Below are 23,272 nucleotides of genomic sequence, written 5' to 3' on the forward strand. Positions count from 1 at the left end.
ACTTCTAAACTGGGAATCCCCTTCCATGTTTGCAGTCTGGTTTAATAAAAACAAGGTACTGGATGTGTGTCATACACAGGAGCTGGATTCCCATGATGCATTGTGATTGAGATGGTCCACTCCGTGCAGTGTCTGCCGGACGCAGCTGTTCCCCACACAATAGAATGCTAGATGGGAGGGGGAATTCCAGCCATCCTATAATAGGAACAAATAGAAGCCTTCTACCAACACACCATAATGTCCTGCTCTTTATTTGTTCGTTATAATCTTCTCTGTTTCAAATAGTTAACAGAGTTTCTATTGTGAAGGGTACTAAATACCTTACTTTGTCTTAAGTTGCAGTGATGCCCTCTTTTAGTTGGACATTAAAATATACTTTAGTTCCATAACCCTTATGGACATACAAGTTACACTAGGACCTTTGTCTAATTCTTCATATACATTATACATTTCAGGCATTATTGCACCCTAAATATTATCTATAGGAGGTTAAAAGAGAAGAGGTGAGTGGAGTTTGATGACACAAGTGTGGATCGGAAGGATTCTCATCCTGCACACCTCAGTAAACTTACGGCCTCATTTATCATTTGCACTCCAAACATACTGTACACTGAACATATAAGCAGAAAATACATAGGTTCATAATACTATTACACTGCAAAAATTCTATTAAATTCAGAAATTGCAAAAACCTAATTTTGAGCTAAACTTCATGACTACCAGGAAATAGGGCCTGATTCAGAGTCAGTTGTAATTTTGCAAAACTTAAAACTGCTGGTTCTAAACTGCGAAAGGAGATGCCCAGCACAAGGCAAGGCTGACCTGCTCATTTGGTCCCTCCCCGCAATGTGCCCTTAAAATTTTGCAGGCACATCGCTAATGTGCGAGCAATTTGCTACACAGCGCTCACACATTAGCGGCTGCCCCCTGTCTGCCCAGTCTAGGTGCAGAGCCAGACGCAGGCCTGCCATGTTTGGGGTTGTCGCAGCTGCGTATGACATATCCAGCACTGCCCTCCCCCCAAGTGGGATGTGCATGTCTGCATTATAAGGACCGCTCTCACAAAACGTAAACCCAGACCAGAACTGAAACTGCAATTTCCTGTGATCACAGTTTCAGGGCTCGCACATGCATGTTCCTGCTTAATCATGCGCAGAAGTGTGAAAATTGCTGAATACCATTTTGTGCACTTCTGCTAATGGGTCCCAATCAGGCGCAAAGTCCTCTGTTGTCCAGCAGCATGACTTTTAATATCATAACTGATGTCACATGCCGCCGTGGCGGGATACGGCAAGCATAGTGCTCACCTGTCCGTGTCCTGCCGACGTCTGGCAAGTGTCCGGCGGGCTCCAGGGGTGGACAGGCAGTAGTGGGCTCTGGGCGGCTTCTGAGCGGCACTGGGGGAGCCGGAGGCACAGCAGTATGCTGTATGGCCTGGCAGCATGGGGAGGCCAGCACTGCAATCTTGCTTGTGGGCAAACAGTGTGCTTGGCCAGGTCAGGGTCTCTCCTCCCCTCTATGACCAGTTAGCCTATGGCAGCCGCCCTCTAGCTATATAGGGGATCTGCCTAGGTTATTCTGGGTCAGTACAAAAAGTCTCCTGAGCCGTGCACATCCTTGGGGAGATTCCTGACTAAATACTAGTGCCTTGCGCTCACACTGCCCTGTCTGTCAGTGTATTCCTGCTGGCCTCTGACCTCATCGCAGGCTTTACAGGTCAGCCATTCCTGTGGGTCCGCATCCATCCTCTGGGCCTCCCAGGGCCTTTGCAGTATCCTCCAGTTCCTGGTCTGGTCCCATTCCCAGTCCAGCTCCAGTCTCAAAGTCCAGTTCCAAGTTCTACCATTTCCAGTATACCAAAGTCTTTCAGCTCTTCTCATTGGATCCAATAGTCTTCATCAGCTTCGCTCTTCTTTCCAGACATAGGGGGTTATTTTGGTTCACTCTTTCTGACAAATTCCTTCTTATACCCCTTTTACACCAAGGAATAACCCAGGTCGGACCCAGGTCAGTGTTGGTGTAAAAGGGGCCAACCCAGGTCCAGTAACACTGGTCTCCTACCCAGGTCCTGACCAGGGTTGAACACTGGTTGGACCTGGGTCGTGGGCGGTGTAAATGGTCCCAACCCAGGTTGGGACATCCGGGTAGTGCTGAAAGGATACCAGTGCGCTGCAGGGGCAAAAGACAGCAGCCAGGAAGATTAAAGGCAGTGCACACAGAAATCATCATTTGATGCAGTATCATTTATATTATTATAATAATATATAATATTTTACAAAATAATCAAACCAACATTTTTCAATGCTAACTTGTCATGTCTTAATTTTTATTTTAAATCATTGAGGGAAGGTTGGATGGCAGTTTATCAGTCCTAAAATGGACATTTTTAATGCCATCCATAGGGAAAAGCAGTGCTGACCCAGGTTCAGTGTAAACGGCGCAGACCTGGGTCCGATCTGGGTCACCGTGCTGTGTAAATGGGGTATGAAGCTGGGTCCAACCCTTGAAACTCCTGTGTTCAAAGACCAGGGTCCGACCAGGGATTGACAAAACCATGTGCACTCCAGGGGGACAGAGAGAATTCGATTTGGGTGAGTTATTTTGTTTCTGTGCAGGAAAAATACTGACTGCTTTATTTTTACACTGCAATATAGATCTCACTTTGACGTAAAACCCCACCCAAATCTAATTCTCTCTGCGCAAGTTACATCTGCCCCCTGCAGTGCACACGGTTTTGTCCAACTAAGAAGGAACTTGTCAGAAAGAGTGAACCAAAATAACCCCCAAATTCACAGTCTCCATTATCCTCTCAAATCTTCATCCAGCACAGTTCTTCTCAACTAGTGATGCCAATCCCTGAGCATTTTTTCAATCCCAGGATCAGAGATTGAAAAATGCTCAATCCCGGGATTTCTGGGATTGGCATCCCTAGTTTGCAGGCGTGTAACCTAGTCCCACCCCCACACCGGCCAACCCGCATATTTACTTACATTGGCAGGTGGGCAGCCGGGAGTGGAGTGGGTTTGGAGGTGCATGGTGCCTCCGGGCGTGTGCACCTCATCAGCAGCCGGAGAAGAATCAGGCAAGCAGGTTGCAGGTGAAGGCCCGGGCGGGCACAAGTGAAGGGGCGGTCGGGCAGGTGCAGGAAAAGAGGTGGGGGGCGGGCGGAAAGGAGAAGGGGCGTGCGGGCGGCCAGGAGAAGGGGCGGGCAGGAGAAGGGGTCACAGCAGAGTGGGCAGCATGGCCTGCGGCATGGCCGCACGCCGGGGTCAGGAACAGCCGGGCAGCGTCTGAGTGAGTGCTCAGACGCTGCCCGGCATTAGACTGCGCATGCGCAGTCTAATCCTGAAATTGGATACCCCAATCCCGGGATTGGAATCCCGGACTTTTTAGGGCCAAATCCCGGGATCCCGCCGATCCCGATCCCAGGATTGGCCACCCTATTCTCAACTACCCTTGGAAAACCCAAGTTGCCCTGCAAGGACTTTCTTATTTCTTTTGACTTAGACTTTTTCTCAAAGACATATTTGAGGTTGCTATTGTTTACCCCTATATGAAATCCTTCATTAAACCTGCTCATTTCAACCCATCATCTTCTGGTCAGTCTCCAGTTCCTGAGCACCACACAATACCATCTGCCCATGACAACTGGTCACTGAGAAGAGAAGAGTCAGGGGCCCAAGAGCCCCTTTCTCAGATGATAAAACAAACTGGTGGAGGAAGCAAATTGCCAGGGCATCTGCCACCAATATAATCTTCGACTATCTCCATTGCAGCTGTATTTTGCATTGTTGTTGCAAGGCTGTTTGTCATGCAATAAACCAATGGGAAGAGAGGAAACAGAGAAGGTAAAAAGAAGATGTTAATAAATCCCTCTTATCAGAATGTGACATCTGTGCCATTCACTTTCAGAGTGCTTGCCACACCACAGTGTGACCAGAAGTTCTCCCTGACTCTATCCTCCTCAACTTGCAGTCTTACTAGGGTCCAGATTTTAGATCAGTTTAGCACCTTTACTCATATGCCTAGACTGTTCAGGCAGCCTACTTCTTGCCTGCCATCATGCTCTGTTCCCTAGGCCCATACACACTGGGCGACTTCGAGCTGAAAGCCGCTCAAAACACGATGAGCGATGCTACGCGCTCCTGCATCATCGCTGGGAAAGCAGCTCATCTGCTGGTATTACCACCAGATGAGCGGCTTTGAGGACATGCCTGTCAGGGGGAAAGCAGCTCAGTGTGCATGCACTGAGCGACTTTCCCCCAGCGATGGTAGCGATCATCGCTGCCATACACGCCGGGCATTATCGTCCAGTGTGTATGGACCTTAAACCTCGCTCGCACTGCAGGGACCCCTATTTTCTTCTAACATTTAGATTTCAACAGTTCCTTCTCCATACTGAGGACCTGATCAAAGGTACCTAACCCAAATCTCACCAGTATCCCTTAAAAGAGCAATGACCAACCCTTCCAAACCCCATCATTTCAATGTCATCTAAATCAAGAGTTGTAACTGAGCTGTGGCAGGAATGCTGAAAGGTCGCCAGTTTATGCTGGCCATGCAGAGTTTAATGGTAGTGTCAAGAAGCCTTGATATCATTTGCACCTCTAAAAGCAAAGAAAACAAGAGAAGTGTTCCATCTGCAAAAGATTAGTACAACACTATATACAGGTGAATATATGCAATATAGGAAATATAATATAGTAATATAATTTAACTGGTGTACCATTTTACATCAACCGCAGTGTATATTATACAATGCAATCATTTATAACTGTATGTTCCCATGATTATGTAAATTGCCTTATACAAATAGGCATTTTACCTAATATTATAATTAGATCCCTTTATATGGAGACATTAATATTGTGTTTAACTTGTGAAACTACAGGTCCTAGCATGCATTTCCTGCATGCTAGAACTTGTGGTTCTCCCTCCCGCACTGCTTGCACCCTGCGCAAAACATTCTGAATGAACCAGAATAACCCCCCTAAATATGGCAGTGTTTGCAGAAACGAATCATGGGTCATTGCATGGTAACAAATGTTTGACTAAACAGATCTTGTGAATTATATTTTTTGAGCATGTGTTTTGATTATTTTGTGCAAAGTAAATGTTGTTTCTGGTACATGATATGCTTTTTTGATGCAAAGCTTGTCATGAAAACCATGGAATGACCCTCATAGTAAATTTATGGGTAGTAGTGGTGCCTATAAAAAAGTCTAGTCGAGTTTGGCCAATGCTGTATTGATTTGTACATGTGTGTTCTACAATGATCTTCATTTGTATTTGAGCAATATCTGCCATGTTTTGTGTTTGGTAAATTACCGAGATGCATTTTAAGGCCAAGAATGCAATCTCAAATCAAGTCGATTGATAGTAAATTTAGCTCTTGGTGTTTTCTAACATGAGGTGCCTACAGCGGATGTGGTGAGCCATGGGCGAGAGGAGATGGTGTAACCTGCCGCATGAGTCAGCCCATGTGCAGCCCCGAGAACTTGATGTCTATATATTCTCATATGCATTTAAGAATGAGAAGGTCCGTACTTCATCATCGTGTTTTGACCTGCACATGGGTCTTTTTTAAGGATATAGTGGTGTCGTGACTCCACTATTTCCTTGAAAAAGACCCATGTGTGGGTTGAAACCCGTCGGTACTTGGCACATATCGGACCCCTTTGGGAGAGCTATTTACTGGGACCTGGTAGATGGGCTATGCAGTGATGAAGTCCGGACCTTCTCATTCTTAAATGCATATGAGAACTTATTGACATCAAGTTCTCCACCATCGTGGACTTTTATATCTTTTATCATCTATAAATGTTTTTTAATATTTTTTGTATGGATTAAACGTTAAACGATATGGTCGTTCTATTTTCGTTTATGCCCTATACCATACGAGTTAAAACATCTAATGGAACGGACCAAGGAAACCAACTTTCATTTAGCAATCAAAGTTATCGGAGAAGAGATGTTTATCCCCTACCAGGGATGTACGGTATCTCCCTTTCTAAATACATGTGGTGAAGGGTTCACCTTGATATTGATGCACTTACCAACCAGTGAGAATTCTAATATTTATATAAACTCTCCAGACCACTGTGTGAGCCGGAGAAGAGGAGAGGCATCCCCCACCTAAGGGACGTGTTATATTTTTTTGTTATCAAGCGTAGGCATACAATACACACCTGTTGTGTATTTTTACACTACATTTTCCTTTGTCTTTGTATGTGGTGTGGGGACACCATATTAGTGTATTTCTCTACCAGCTGCTTTAACGCACCTAATTTCTGTGTCAATTTCACTTTGCATGATGTTCAGTACAGTCCTATATGAACAGGACATCATCTATTTATCTCGTCCAGAGGACAAAGTTTGCTTTAAAGTCATGCCCCTGTCAGATGTTTTCATCCTCCCATCTACTCATGAACAGGTTAGCATAACTTGGAGCAAACCATGTCCCCATAGCTCTGCCCATTCATTCGCAAACCAAGTGTAGTTATGTTCCAGTATGTATTTGATGCAGTCAATGATGAATGTTGCCTATGTTTTGGGAATTGTGTGGTCTGTTTCTAAAAAGTGTTTAACACTGTCAGGGATAGATTTATTAACATTCGATCAGGGGCATATGCGCTATCGCTGTGCTCTAAGGCAGGGGATAGCACTTCCCCTGATCTATCACACCCACGATGCGGGTGTTTAGCGTGCGGCGCTATGAGGGAGGAGGGCTAACATTTATGCGTTATTTGTATGTGGGCGCCTGGCTCCTACTTTATTTATGAAAGTGCCAGGTGGCCATGCGCTCCTCCTATAACTGGACGCCAGATTTTTCCGGCACTGTGTATTCCAAAATATTTTTTTGTTCATTTCAATAAAATGTATTGTGTCCTCTCCTGGCTGACAGACTTTTATCAGCGGGAAGTCTGGTCCCCGTCGTCCGATTGATAGATCTGTGCATGCGCCGGGTACACATCGCGAGACAAGGTAACCGGCGCATGCGCAGTAGTTGGCAGCAGTGGGAGCGCACGTCTGTTATGGGAGGAAGCATATACCCATTGGGTGGGGATAATGCACTCCCATAATGAATACAATGACAATAATAAATTCGGGCGAACTGCGAGGCTGCTTCACCATGAAAAAGTGAAGCGAAACTTGTTTAATAAATTTAGGGACATGTTAATAAATCTATCTACCCCTCAATTCCTGTGTGTTTGATGATTGTATAGAGTGACGTGATGTCAGTGGTACCCAACCACATCCCTTTTGTCCATTGGACTTCTTTGAGCATTTGTATAGTGTTTGTGTGGTGTCTCTCAAAAATGATTTCTGTGTGCTGACGTGTTTTTGCAGAAAGTGGTCAATATACCTGGATAGATTGGAGGTTATGGAGTTGATATTCGATGTTATGGGCCTCCCTGGTGGGTTCTGTAGGCTCTTAGGTAAGAATACTGGTATGACAGGGTTAGATTGAGGTATTCATACTCCTTTTTGTTCAGTATCCGAGTGAGTCCTTGTTTCAGATGCTCCTGTAGTTCATCTTTATACTGGGTCTCCTCTGAGTCTGTGATGTTTGTGTGTCTCCCAGTAATCTCTTGGATTCATTGATATAAATGTCTTTGTCTGAAATCACAATCCCCTGTCCGCTGGCTTCACTATGATGTTTTTGTTATCCCCTAGTTGTGTAAAAGCCTTTCTTTCTCTACTTGTTAGGTTTTGGTGGATGTGATGTTTGTTATCTATCTTCTCCTAGTCTTTAAGTACCATGTGTTCAGATGTGTTAATTATATGGCCTCTGGTTTGAGTTGGATAGAACATGGATGGTGTATTGGAAGTCATCCTTACTCGGCTTAGGTGTGTAGGGCATTTTGTCTTGTACAAAGTATCTCTTAAGGGCAAGTTTTCTTGTGAATGTCTTTATATTCAAATATGTTTCAAATTTGTTCAAGGTCTGTGTCAGTGCGAATTTAAGGCCCTTTAGGAGGACAACTGTGTATGCACTGTCCAGTTCTAGGGAACTGTGATAGAATATAACCTTGTGTTTGTTGGGTAGTTGCTGTGGTGCTTTTGGCTTCATTCAGAAGTCTGTCTGGTTATACTGTGTGTGTTGTTTTTAGATTTACTTGGGTTTGTTTTTGGTCCCCAACTTCCCCCCGCATGAGTTTGAGAGAACAATATTTAAGTGTTTGATTCCATTTGCAGATGAATGAGATGTTATCTAAGTGGCGGTGGGTTGTTTCTTACATTTCAGCCCTTTAGCTACTGTGCATTGGTCTATGTACCATTGGATGGTAAATGTATCCCACCACACTTTGGATTCTTTGTTTAGTAGTATTTCTAGTTGTACAATGTTGTTTTTGATTTTTGTCCTTGATTTAGGGGGTCATTCTGGTTGATTCGTAAGACTGCAAATGCGCAGCCTTGCAAATCCACCAAAACCCACCCTGCGAATGTACACCAACCCGTCCGCCCCCCCTCGCAGCACGGGTTCACCCGCACAGGCTGCAAATGGATGTTTAGCATAAACATCCATTCGTATGCTGCGGTTAACCTCGCACATCTTTTGATAGTCACCGACCATCAAAAGATGTGGAAGGTACACGCATATAAAAGTGCCTGTTACTTAACAAATCATCTCCCAGTTCCATATGATTCCCAATCCTGTATTTGAAAATACTAATCATATCAACTCTCAACCTCCGTTTCTCCAGTGAAAACATATTCAACCTGGTTAACCTATATTTGTATTTCTGGCTTTTTCTTCTGTTTAACTCTATGCCATCCAAGTGTATATTTTATCTTGAATTTATGTTTTTTTTTTTTGTATGTGTTCTCCTTATAAAGTCTGTTACCAGGTGACATTGGTGTGATAATTCTGAAGATAACTTTATGGGAGTCCTCCAATCATCCTCGCAGTGAGTTGTGGTATGTTTGATCCTACTTATGATGACCCATTAAAAATACCTTGATGTGTTTCGCTTCACCTATATTGCTGTGAATGGAGGTACAACCTTTGTGTGTTATTAAAGATACCTTTATAGGAGTGTTTTACCTCTCATTAATGTGAGTTGAGTATGCATCCATTCGCCATCTATGGTGAAGGGTGTCCCTGCATCAATAAGAATCCCTCCCTAATATATTTATGTACAATTTTTATTAATATACCACACAGCTGCCTGTTTGATCTTGTTTTTACATGACACCACTGTGTTGAGGATATGTGAATTGAAGTTGGGATCATAGACATCTCTTCGGTGGAAAAAATTCAAGACCACAAGTGGAGTTCATTCACTATTGTCACTCTGTTTAGAGCTATTGTCTGTTCAACCTTTCTCCATATGTGCACCCGTTTCTGAGGGTGGTGACCCTCCTAGGTTGTTTATACACATAAGCTCCTACACTTGAAAGTGACCCACTCCCACCTCATATCTTTTTGGGTCCACAAATACCCAGGACCTTCAATGGGGCCCTACATGGATGTCATCATCAGGAAGGCACAGCACAGGTTGTTCATAAGGCAATTTAGAAAGTTTATCATTCCACAACAGCTTCTGCTCCTCTTCTACTTTTTTTGTGGTCTGTACTACGCTCCTCAATACTAGTCTGGTGATATCGACTAATAAACGCAGGCTTCAAAAGGTGGTGAGGACAGCAGAAAAGGTAATTGGGGTTGCCCTTCCCCTTGTCCGGGACCTGTATCTGTCCAGAGCAAAGAAGTGGGCAGTGAAGATAGTAAAGGACCAGCTACATCCTGGCCATGACTTGTTTAACCTGCTGCCATCAGGTAGGCAATATAGGGACATTCCTGCCAAGTCTACCAGCAGCCTCAAAACTTTATTTCTCCAAGCGGTCCACCTAATGAACATATGTATGTCTGTATACTATATGTTCCCTTTTCTTTGTACTTACCTAGATGTTGCATTGTAAACCAGAAACAAATTCCTAGTATACACAAGTATACCTGGCTAATAAAGTTGATTCTGATTCTGAACCAGACATTGGCCCTTATTCTGATCGGTGCGGCCAGATCATAAATATGCGGCCAGGACCGTGCAGGCGAATCCCCGCCTTCCTTACGGATCGCCACCTCCGTCCATACGCGGATATGTGGCGGTCCGCATGAAAGTGGACGGGGATACGCCTCCTCCATCTTGGGAGCAGCCCCTGCATTCGATGGTCGCCGAACATCGAATGCAGGGCCGCACGCTCCACCAGCGCCCGCCACCCTAGACCACACGGACACTTGTCCGTATGAAATCATGTATGGGGGCGGGCAGCTGACATCCGGCGATGTCAGATGCCCGCCCCCTACACATGCGTCACGGCTTCATTACCATGCATACGCCCTGCGTTTGCATGGGAAAGCCCATGAAACGCGGGGCGTATGCATAGGGTAATGAGGCTAAGTAGCCCTTCACGTCCCTCTCCGCGCCCTGTGCGGCATCTAAAGAATACGTACGGCGAAACCGCTTGCACATGCGCAGAGTGACCTCTGCACATGCGCAGTCGAAAACCATCGGCGGTACGACCGCATGCGGAAAAATCCGCACCGATCAGAATAAGGGCCCCAGTCTGTGAGCCATCCAGATATGTCCAACTGTTGTGGAAATGCAAGCCCCAGGGCATAATCAGCCACAGGCTTTACCTATGGCTAAGTACTGTGTCAACCCACTACAATTTGCGGGCATTCACCAACAGTACCGTAACTAGACATTTTGGTTCCCTATGCCAAAAAGGAATTTGGAGCTGCGCACTGTAGGCTAACGTAAAACATGAGAAGGGAAAGGGAGGACATGATAGAAATCTTCAAATATATTAAGGGTTTTAACATTGTACAGGAGGGAAATTTTCTTCAAAGGAAAATAAGTAATAGAACACGAGGACATGCACTGAAACTGGAGGGAGGTAGGTTCAGTGGAAATGTTAGAAAGAATTACTTCACAGAAAGGGTAGTGGATAAGTGGAATAGCCTACCATCAGAGGTGGTAGAGGCTAAGACAGTAGAACAATTTAAACATGCTTGGGATAGGCATATGAATATCCTTACAAAGAAATAAGGATCAAAAATGGTTGAGATTACCTGAAGGATAAAAAAAAGGGGCAGAGTAGATGGGCCAAATGGTTCTTATCTGCCATCAAATTCTATGTTTCTATTTCATTCCCTACCATCCACTAGGGCATGGAGGGAACAGAATAGTGCCATACTGGAAGCATGGCGAGCGCAGCGGTACACGTTGACAGTGTCCTGGTCGACTATGTCAACAATCGAGACAAAAACATGAAAAACAAATGTCGACTGTAGACTGTTGACCTAATGCTTGTGTCATCCTTCCAACCCTGTTGACCTTAGTCATGTCAACCTATTTTAGGTGTTGACCTAAAGCCCGTCGACCTTCAGTGGTCAATTCAATGCATGTCAACCTAAATTGGGTCGACTCAATGACCCATACCCTTTGTGAATCCTGTGATGATCTCCTTTTGTATAATCACTTTCTGCTATGTTTAGGAGTCTCAATTCTATGTATATTATTCCGACTACAGGCAACAACGTTGCGTCTGTACTCAGTTATACTTGATACATAAAAACTATCCAGAAGAGACCACTTGTTAGCAGTGCCAGTGCAAGCACTTTCACCAACCCATGCAAAATGGGGGGCGCCTCTCACTTGGGGGGGAGGGGGTTGGCGCCCGGCAGCCCAATTGCTCTGTGGTGGGGGGGTATGGCAGACCCACCGCACACCTACTCCAGGGAGGGAGGGGTGGGAGTGCGGACCTGGCAGCCCATTTGCTCCGTGCTGGGGGGTGTTCCAGAAAGGGGGGATGCGGACGCCAGCGCTGCTCAAGCGGGGCAGACCTGCTGTGCTGGGTTCATCTGCTCTGGGGGTGGAGAGAGTGAGGTCATCCTCACACCACAAAGCCGCCGCATTACCCCCATCCCAGCTCCCTTCATGCCGCCCTCCAGTGGCCGGCACCCTAGGCAATTGCCTAAACTGCCTAGTGGTGGTGCCGACCCTGCTTGTTAGCTATCTCACCAATGCTGATATACTGTATATGTGTATTTTAGCAAGATCACTGCTACTAATTGCTGAGTTTCAAATGAACCATGTGTTTAAATACAATACAGCAGGTGATATATACTGTACTAGTATATAACAGCTGCATTCAAGAGGTGAGCCCCATAGCCATGTGTTTAGTCTTCAGTCACAACTTCATACATTCCACATGTAACACTTTCCTAGTGACTCATGTGGCTCATGTAACCGGAGGGATATATCTCTCGCGTGTGGGGGGTATAATTATATACACACAACTCATATATATGGTGGACGTTGGTATGTCCTTGCTGCCATGTCTGTTTTAGCATTAGTTCCTTCCTTGCTGCCAGCTTCCCGGCTAATACCATTAGAGGCGTCGCCTTCTGCTCCCCTCCTGCCGCATTCAGCCGCCCCCGCCCGAATGAGTGAGGGAGTGCTCTGCTGTTGGGCGCCCTGCTGTTGGCAGCTCTCCTGTTTGTTCTTGCGCAGCCAGATACTAGGCTTTAACCGATGCAGGGTTTCCCCCTTCTACACGCATAAAAAGTGTGATCTTTCCAATGTTAGACGTAATTTACACGCTCACTTACATCGTTTTGCCCTGTCACACGTGAAACGGCAGGATTTTGTCCACGCCACGGGAGATTGTTTTTCAATTTCTGACTCCCCTGCGCACATGCAATGGAACGGTCCTTCTCTGGCAGTTGTGAAGAATTTCTCCGAATATGGTAACGATGCGCAGACTGTACCACTGGGGTGTCTGCTGACGGGGGTGGCGGGTGCCTGGGTTTTGAAGTGAACCGACCATTGTCTTTGTGAGGGACTGGAGTACCTGTTATTTTAATATTACGATACTCTATATATATAACACCCATAGTATGAGTATTTTACTTATAATTCCTTACCATCGTGGGAGCGGGTTTTACATCGTGCAAAACTATGTTTGTTTGTTTGTTTTTTTATTATTATTGTACTTTTTTATTTTAGCCCGCATAATGCAGGGTTTTCTTTTCTTTTTAGCCCGCATAATGCAAAACATATTGGCTGGGCAGAATTTATTAAAATTGACCGATTTTAGTCATTTTTACTGACTGAAACCCTGCTATTTGTTTTCTCTGGCTTAGAAACATGTTGAGGGTTAAAATACTTTTTTTTTTTTTTCGTTTGCACCAGTTTATATAGCTAGAGACGTCACAGTATATATATATATATATATATATATATATATATATATATATAAATGACAAATTAGACCATAGATAGTGGAACCTGATGATCAAATGCAAATAAACTGCACAAACTTCACAGTCCACATAACAGAATATGGGTGCACTGTAAACTCTGAATTTAAAGAGACTTCATGTGAAATCATTGATTTCTCCAAAATAGATAAATTGCATATTGCAGTGATAATCCCCTTTTCCAGTGGCAATGACAGAAATGTGTGTTATTACTGCTAATTACCCTAATTACAACAAAAACATAGATGTAGCCTGGGTTGTTCCTGCTTGCATTGCACACGGGTGCAGTGGTAACTGTTCTGTTAGCACTTGGAGATGACATTGAGCACGATGCAATAAAACCTTGTCAGTGCATCCTGCCAAACATTGCATGGGATTCACATTGATACTAATCACATAAGCAGTAGCATATGTAATGATTAACGCAAGGACAGCACCTCCGTTAAGAGCCGTCCTTTGCAATGCTCAACCGCCACTGGACTTTTTGGGTCTGCGCATATAAAGAGCAACGCTGGTGGTCGAAACCATGTGAGGAGGGAACCATGTCATATCCCTCATACAGCGTTGCACAGTGCCATAAATAGACATCTCGGTGCTGTGTGCCAGAAAGGAAATCCCCCCCCCCCAATACTGAAAACAGGGACAATGTGTGCGCAAAAAATAAGGGTCATGGCCACATATTAGTACCAATTCACATTATGCCACATAGTGCCACATGTACACATTCCGGTACAGCTGCACACAAAGCAACACCACATGCCGCTGGCACAAACACAGGGTTATACCACACTGCACCAGCAAACACACAGGGTTACAGTGTGCCTCAGATATAGTGCAGTTTTGGTCAGATACTGTGCTGGATAGAGTGTGGATCACATAATGGGGCAGATGTATCATAGCGGCACTTATCGCGCCACTATAATACTTCCTGCTTCGCCTCATTAGCGAGGCAAATCAGGAGGGGAGACAGACAACTGAAGCGGGGGAGTGCTAACTCCCCCCTCTGGCGATGTCCCCTCCTGGAGATAGCGCATCAGTTTATCAGTTTACACTGATGCGCTGTCTCCTGTCCCCCGGCCGGCTGCACTGGGCATGCGCAGGATCTCGCTACTCACACGAGATCCCCAGCGCAGCCCAGACCTAACAGGGTCTGGGCTTCGCCAGTCTGCTTCTGGTGAGGCCAAAAGCAGTCAGAGATGCTGACCGTTCAAACATTCGGCCTGCTATCATTTAGGGGCGCATAGCATACCACACGCTGCTGCCGTCATACATGGGGGAGAAGCGGTATAGTGCACCTAATGTGCACTGATACCCCTTCTCTCCCATAACAAGTCTTCATACATCTGCCCCAATGTCGGTTACAGTGTGCAGGGCTGCCATCAGAAATAATGGACAGCCCCTCTCCCCCTATTGTTACAAACTATTACCTACACAGAGGGCAGCAGGCTGAGTGACTAACAGGGCCGGATTGGGATTCCAAACCAGCCAGGGAAATTTTTCAAAGCAGCCCAATGGGGATGGGATCTTGTAAGGGACCACAGCCAGCCAGGGGGGCGGGGGCTGTGGGAGGGGGAGGGGTGAATGTTTGGGATTAAGCTGCACCTGGGTGTGTCCAGTTAGGGTTAGGATGCGGCTGTGTATGAGTATGGACAGGGTTATGCTGCGGCTAGGTGTGTGTGGATAGGGTTAAGTTGCGGTTGGGCGTGTGTGTGGATAGGGTTAGGCTGCTGCTGGCTGTGTGTGTGGATAAGGTTAGGCAGTGGTTGGGTGTTTGTGTGGATAGTGTTAGGCTACGGATGTGTATGTGTGTATGTATAGAGTTAGGTTGTGGCTGTGTGTGCATAGACAGGGTTAGGCTGCGGCTGGTTGTGTGTGTGGATAGGGTTAGGCTGCAGCTGGGTATGTGTGTGGATGGTGTTAGGCTACGGGTGTGTGTATGTGTATTAATAGGGTTAAGCTGCAGGGGAGAGGGGCATTCGGGTAGGCTGTGCTGAGAGTGTGGTTAGGTTTATTGTGCAGGTTGGTGGTGTATGTTTAGGCTGCGGTGGGGTGTGTATAGTTAGGCTGCGGTGGGGTGTGTATAGTTAGGCTGCGTGGGAGGTGTATGGTTATTCTGCGAGGGGACTGTGCAGTTAGGATAAGGCTGCGGGTTGTTTTACTAACCTGACCATCTTATGCTCCTCACTGCTCTGGTCCCTGGGATTCCACTACTGCAGCCTTCTTCTTCTCCTTCCTGCCTCAGCTTCTGTGATAAAACTGGGTGTTTCCTCTGTCACTGCAGAAGATGTCAGGTCCCACTGTCCTTCCGAACCCTATGGCTGATGCTGCCTCTAATCTCTTCTGGTGCCCTGGAACAGCGGCTGTTCTCCTGTACAGCTCACCCATTTAGCAGTCCCGGGCAGGGTGTGGGCGGTGTGGCCCAGCCGACACACTGTGTAGGACACTACAGTCTGGGGAGGACACAGAAGTCTGGGGAGGGCCCAGGCCCCAGGGACACTGTATAGAGCAGTGGTTCCCAACCCTGGTCCTCAAGTACCCCCAACAGTACACATTTTCCAGGTCACCCGGCAGGTGCACAGATTATTCAGGCACATTTTAAAAGATCCACAGGTGGAGCTAATTATTTCATGAATTCTGTGTGGAGACCTGCAAAACCTGCACTGTTGGGGGTACTTGAGGACCAGGGTTGGGAACCACTGGTATAGGGCGTTAGGGCAGAGGTAAGGTGCTCAAATATAGGAAGTGCGGCAGGCTGCGGAGGACCCACAGCACACCGCTGTTGCTGGGGGGGCTGGCAGCCTGTGTGCGGCAGCGCCATGTGCTGGGGGCGACCCGCGGCCCTTCCCTCTCTGGGGTGTATTCAATGCTTTCTGCGAGCAGTGCAGGAGTCGGCAGCATAGGGTTGCTGTTGTGTCAGCAGTGCAAGCTTTATCTTCAGTGTGGGAGGAGGCTGTGTTGGTAGTGCAACTGTGCCAGCAGTGCTGCAGAACAGGCTGCAGTAGTGGTGAGAGGGCGGGCAGGAGATTTCAAAAGTACCACTGAAATCAATGGGAAAACACTAATTGGCAGAGAGCCGTGACAGACGGCTCACTCAGCCAACCAGCAGCCGCCAATTGATTTGAATGGGAGTGCCAAGGCGTGGCCCCAGGTTACCCCAGCAAAAAACATAGGATATTGCAGTGTTGTAAAAGGGGTACAAAGAGCCCTCCCAGTCGGTTTTACACTTGCTACAGTACAAGCTGGCTATGAATTATACAGTACTATTCATTAGCAGATTTTGAGTAAAAAAAAAAAAAAAACATTTCTATCTTTACCGTAAATTGAAATTCACATACATATCGTTAAAGTCCAGGGGCCAGATTCTCTAAGCTTCAAAAGTGATAAAATGGAGAGTGATAACCAGCCAGCCAATCAGCTCCTGTCTGACATTTTTCAAACACAGTCTGTGACATGGCAGGTAGGAGCTGATTGGCTGGCTGTTTATCACTCTCCATTTTATCACTTTTGAAGCTTAGAGAATCATCCGCTGCTAAGGCATTTCAACTCCGTCATGTTTATAGGTGTGGCCACCAAAAAAGGCTCAGTGAATAGATGCTGTGTGCACAGCTTCTATTCACACAGACAGAGGGACTGAGGGCACGCCAGCATCTCTCATGCCCAAACAGTGATGGCAAATGTAGGCATGGCTCTCAATTGCAGTATAACTGTGCATCCACTCCCCCTTTGAGGCCACACCCTATTTGTATTAGTCCAGAATTTATAATTGTAAAGGTTGGGAGGTATGTGATTGTACTTTTGACACCTTTTTAATGGTCATTTTCTTACGGCAGAGTGTCAAAAAGTTGGTGATATAGGTGCCCATTTATCATACAATATTTGTGACTAATTCCCCCAAAACACCCGTGGGTTTTCGTGGGTTAGCTGCGAATATTACTATATTTTTTGCTCCATAAGACGCACCTAGTTTTTGGAGGAGGAAAACAGGAAACCTGACCTTTTCTTGAACCTGCGTCCAGACCATAGGTCCCAGTGCTGAATCTGACAGGATTGGGATGGCGCTGGAACAGCCCTAAAGCCCGGTACCCAGTGCTGTGGGTTAGGGTGTCAGCTGCCAGCAGTGTAAGCAGAGGGTGCTGTCAGTGCGTGATGTTACCGCTGCCACAGTGCAGGTGCCAGCAGTGCGGGATGAGGCTGCTACAAAGGGGCCCGTCTTCCGGCGGTTCAAAATATGGCTGCCTCCCTGAGGTACCAGCTCCCAGCAGTGCAGGCTTCTGACTGGGGGCGATCACCCCTGCTGTATCTGTCCCTGGATGCAGCGCCGGCCGCTGCCTCAGCAATCTTCCAGCAGCGCCTTTGATATACTTACGGTGCGCAGGGACAGGAGGAACCGAATTCAGAATTGCAGTATTAACTTCATAAGACGCACACACTTTTCCCCCACTTTTTGGAGGGGAAAAAGTGCATCTTATGGAGCGAAAAATATGGTAAGTATCTCGCCAAATGTAACACAGAGGGACTACAGCAGGAATCTCTGATACCTGCTGCGATCCCGCCATCCCAGCTGGCAGCAACCTCAACCATATGTATAGTAACAACATCAGGCAGCGTCGCATCAGGTCCTGGGATCACCGCCAGTATGAGGTGGCGGTAGCCCATTGTAGCCTATTGGGCTACAGGCTGAACTGCCAGCGTGCCAGTGCGGTCAGCTGGGGTCCACGCTACCTGCACATGCACAGACATTAGGCAAAGCAGTTCGCAGGGACAGGTTTCTTTTGGAACCCCTGTTCCTAGGTCTACAGAATACTTGCAAACTTTTGAAAAATAGTTTCAGAGGGATTATATTTGGCAGTAGAATTTTGCACATCGCCCCATTAAGCGGGGGTGTTATGCTCCACCCAAAGGGCTAGTTCCATATATAGAAGTACATGTGCTTAAATGCTTGTTGCTAGATATTTCTAGATAACATTAGTAACTATATACTTTGGGAAATGTAGCAAGTATTGATAACAGTGCTGCCTGTAATATTGGATTATTTGCTTGCAATTATTTGCTGTGATATTTAGTTTCTTCTCTCTCAGCACAACATATGTGATAATTAGAGACAGGATTATATGCAACGTAAAAAGCTTGAAATATGCATGTAAATATGCTTGAAAAATATTTAAAGTATGCATGAAAAGTGTTACAATATGCTACATTAAATTATAAAAAAAAATTGTAACTTATCTATTTCAAAATCAGCATACAATTAGTAAGCAGTAGAATAAAATATTGATAATTAACTATCATTTAACATTTTGTTGCTCTTGAAAACATAAACAATCAGGTACTGTTCCAAATGTTTGGTAGTAAGATTGTGTCTTCTTCGATCACTCAAAATATTTTTATGTGGAAAAGGACCATTCCACATCCACTGAGGTAACTGGGTAGTATCTGAGTTTGGGTGCTATGTTGGCACTTATTGTTTCTGGCTAAAGTTTACCCATCCCATTAATAAAACTATCATTTTGACACAAAGGTTCAAAGACTGGGTTTGTGTTCAAAATATTTTCAAAATTTTCTTTAAGTTTACACAGGAATGTGGAGTTAATTTGGCCAATTTTATTCATTCACTGAATAGATTCAGTCAAAGCCAAGCCTTGAGTTTTCAGTTTTTTAATAAAGGTTCAGGAGCTTCCTGATGGCATCTGCCCCCGACTGACTTTTATTAAAATGGATTGGCAGCCTAGAGTAGTGTCAGATGTAGCTTACATCCAAGGTCCCCCACACTGTGCACATACTGTATTGGCCTGGCCTGCACACTCTACCACTACCTGGCCAGCAGCAGCAGGGCAAAGCAGTGCCCTGATTTGCGGGTGGAAAGGGGAAAAATATGCACCATTACTAGATTTTAGCTAAAATATGCAATAACCAGTGAGAATGGGCAAAATATGCAAATACATATGCAAATGCATATAATCCCGTCTCTAGTGATAATAAATGTGATGCCTATGTAATAAAGTGCAAATCCCATCTGATTGTATATATTTATTTTTTTCACCAAACAGGTAACCGCTGCATAAGGTGGGTTAGCAGAAATCGGGGAGATTTCTTTATGAAGATGAGAGTTCTATTTCAGATGGGATGTTGCTATGGGCAACCAATCAGAGTCTACCTATTATCTTCTAGAGCAGGCCCCCATAGCTGGTCTGAGTGGCCTGCCCACCCGCCTGGCGGCTTTGCCAGGAATCAAGTACAGGGGAATTCTCGTGAGAGGTCGGTAGTTCTTGCGAGATTCCTCTTAATCAACAGCAGCCGGAGACTGTCAGTCCTATTTAGCGGCAGCTGCAGCAGGTTAATTTGTACCAGAAATTTTTACATATGGCCCCCGAAGGATTTTTTCCCCCATACAAACGACCCTTGGCACAAAAAAGGTTCCCCACCCCTGTTCTAGAGGGTATTAAATAAATAAGAAGTAGATTCTGATTGGTTGCCCATAGCAACATCCCTTCTGAAATAAAACTCCCATCTTATTAAATAAACCCCTTAAGGTGTGTAGACACGGTGAGATTCCCTTTCTATTTGACTAATGCTGTGTACACACTAGTACAATCTGCATGAGATCCAGATGAGATTTTGACTATATAGTCAAAATCTTATCTGGATCTCATGCAGATTGTATGGGTTTTATCCCAAGCGATCCAGATGCGTTCAAGATGCGCGCTCCCATATCTCAGCCAGAAAGTCTTGGCTGCCCTGTCTATATAGTGCAGATCTGCACTATATAGTCTAAATTGTATGCAGATAGTCTAAATTGTAATCGCATCTGGATCTCATGCAGATTTTACAAGTGTGTACACAGCATTAAGATTCGAGGGCTATGCAATCTTTGCTATCTCTGTACTTTTAACATACAATTCATACAATCTGCATTCGATTTGCACTATATAGTCACTGCTGCCCTGTCTATCTGGGTTTCGATTTGTCCTGTCAGGGAAGCGCGCATCGGGATTGCAAGGTAAAAAAAACATTGCGATCTGCATATGATCTGCATGCGATTGTGACTATATAGTCAAAATCTAATGTCAAATCTCACCATGTGTACACAGCATTAGACTCTTCAGGGAGAGAGGGAGGTTGCTCCTGTTTCAGGGATAGGCAACTATCTACTCACTCTGCAAGGACATACATTAGTCTAAAGGGATCGCATATTGTAATGCGATTTTGGGCAGTAGATCCTGCCCAGATCGCATTGGATATGTGGTCCTATAATAAATGGGCCACATAATATTAAATGCAGATTCGTTCTATGGCGGGCTTCTGATGTCCATCCTAGTCGCAGACTGTTGCAAGTACTTTCACTTTCTTGCTGATCTCATTCACCAAAAAGCAAACAAAGTTTTGATGGATCCAGTTTCCTCAATGCCCTCTAGATAAAATAGAGTAAAAACCAAGTCTATTTATTTAACAATTATTAATTAAACCAGAGCAACCTTGGATAGTGAATTGAAGCCACATAATGAAATACAGAGAAAAGCAGGACATGGCCATCATGTTTTAAATATTAGGCATACTTTCCTACTGAAGCATTTCAGGGAGATTGTGAAAGCAGCACCTACAGTATTAGGCCTATTAGGAGATATATTGCTCAGCAATATATGGCTAGTAATATATTGCTCAGTGTCTCCTGTTCATCAGCGACCAGAGATGGTCGTTGATGAACAGGAGACTCTGCCGGGGGAAGAGGCAGGGAAACAGCGACCATCAGGGGCTGCACACGGGAGCGTGCACCTGGCGATTTATCGCCGACAGCACAAACAAATCACTGCCAATATGGTCGCTCAGCGGCCATATTTCCAGCGATATGTGCTGAAATCGCCCCCGTGTGTACACAGCTTTAGAGTGGTGACAAAATGGACATATACTGCTACATCTGAGAGATTGCTAGTCTCTTCAGGGAGTCTGGGAGATTGCTTTTATTTCAGGGAGCGTTGGCAAGTATTAGAGTTGCCATTTCAGGGAGAGTTGGTAAATTACTGCAGCTAATTGCATGTGCCTCTTTGACTGAATTTACCCGATGTGAACTAATTGGGTTGTTTTATATGTTTATGGGGCCCATATCAACAGAATCAAACAATATTTGCATCTATTATTTTCAGGGGTTAGACACAAATTTTAAGATATATATATATATATATATATATATATATATATATATATAACCAATGTTGAGCCCGGCACTCCTGTGCCAACAGGAAAAATGGCAATGTTACACTGCCCAGGTGCCGGCCCTGAGGGCTGTGATAGCTCCCAAATATAGCACAAGGAAAGAGAGCGTCGCTCCGGGGCTTTTGAAAAATCAGGTAACAGCTTTATTGGCGTTATGTCAACCCGTTTCGGGAAGTACCCGTCGTCAGGACAAAAAGGTCCTGACAACGGGTACTTCCCGAAACGCATTGACATAACTCCAATAAAGCTGTTACCTGATTGACGTAGTAAGCCTATATACCAGCATACCACACATACGTGGACTAGAGGCTGTGAAAAAGCTCATCACCGATAACCTGTTGTACGAGGGTCCGGAACCTTTATTTTTTTCTTGAACTTTTATCTCTGACATTACATTGTAATTATTTTCTTTTCAATGGTGACTTCTATCTTCAGACGCTGGGCTGCGCGATGGGTTCTTGCGCAGCCCCAGCATACGCAAATGCCTTGATGTTTTCTGTTGAAAATGAATTATTTTTCAAAAATGCTAAATATTGTAACAACATTATTTTTTACACCAGGTATATAGATGATGTTTTCATACTGTGGGGTGGTACCAAAAATGACTTCTGTGACATGATGAACGATGTTAACTGATTGTAATAATTTATTACAAGCATCCAGCCACCACCCAGAACCTCTAAAAAGAGGGTTACCGTACTCCCAATACCTCAGAGTGCACAGGATATGCAGTGACCCAGCAGATGAACTCATCCAGCTAGAGGCTATGACCAAAAAATTCTTACAGAAAGGATATAGTAATAAACTTCTACAAGAAATCCAAAGCCCTTTCAGCCCCTAAACAAACCCCAGCAAAATCAGCCAATAATGAATAAAAATCTTAATTCAGTTATATGGGTTAATAATTACACTACCAGCAGCAACAGTCTGACTAAAATAGCAAAACAAACATGGCCAGTAATACAAGCAGATCGTGACCTGTCAGCCCTACGGAATAAATCATTACTGCCTTGCTACAAACGGGGAAAAAACTTAAGAGACAAATTGGTCCACAAGGACATTACCAGATATAAGCAAAACTCTGTCACACACTTTCTGTCCAAAAAGAACAGGAATCACAGGTGTCTTGGATGCACGACCTGCTCATACCTGGAAATCGGGGATACCTTTGTGCACCCACACACGGGTAACAAAATCCCCATCCGACACATACTTACCTGCACTAGTAAATATGTTATTTATTTTTTGCGATGCCCATGCGGGCTATACTATGTGGGAAAAACTGTTTGCATGTTTAAAGAACGTATGGCCCAGCACCGCAGTGCTATTAGGCTTGCCCTAGAAGGTAAGAAAATAGACCAACCGGTTGCTCAACATTTTCAGCAGCATAAACATACACTGGCATTGTTACGATATAAAATGATTGACACTGTTCCTGAAGATATAAGGGGCGGTGATTGTGCAAGAAAACTCTTGCAGTTAGAAACCAAATGGATTCACAATTTAAATACAGTAGCACCATATGGTTTGAATGAATACATGTCTTTGAACTGCTTTCTGTAAATGTTGCGTTTTCTGTTTTGTTTATTTATATTGCAACATCCCTATACTATTTGCTATAACATTGTATCCTGTCAATTAACCTGTCAATTAACCAAACTCTGCACATTATCATGCGATGCTATACCTTTTGTTTGCAGATCCTGTAATGAAACCAGCTAATGCTTTTATTTGTATACCATCTCCATTGTGTTGTAAATTTATGCTAATCACTGTACTTTACGTGGCAGTTGA

The sequence above is a fragment of the Crinia signifera genome, chromosome 3, assembly GCF_055691185.1.
Source record: "Crinia signifera chromosome 3, ASM5569118v1, whole genome shotgun sequence".
In the NCBI taxonomy this organism is placed as follows: domain Eukaryota; kingdom Metazoa; phylum Chordata; class Amphibia; order Anura; family Myobatrachidae; genus Crinia; species Crinia signifera.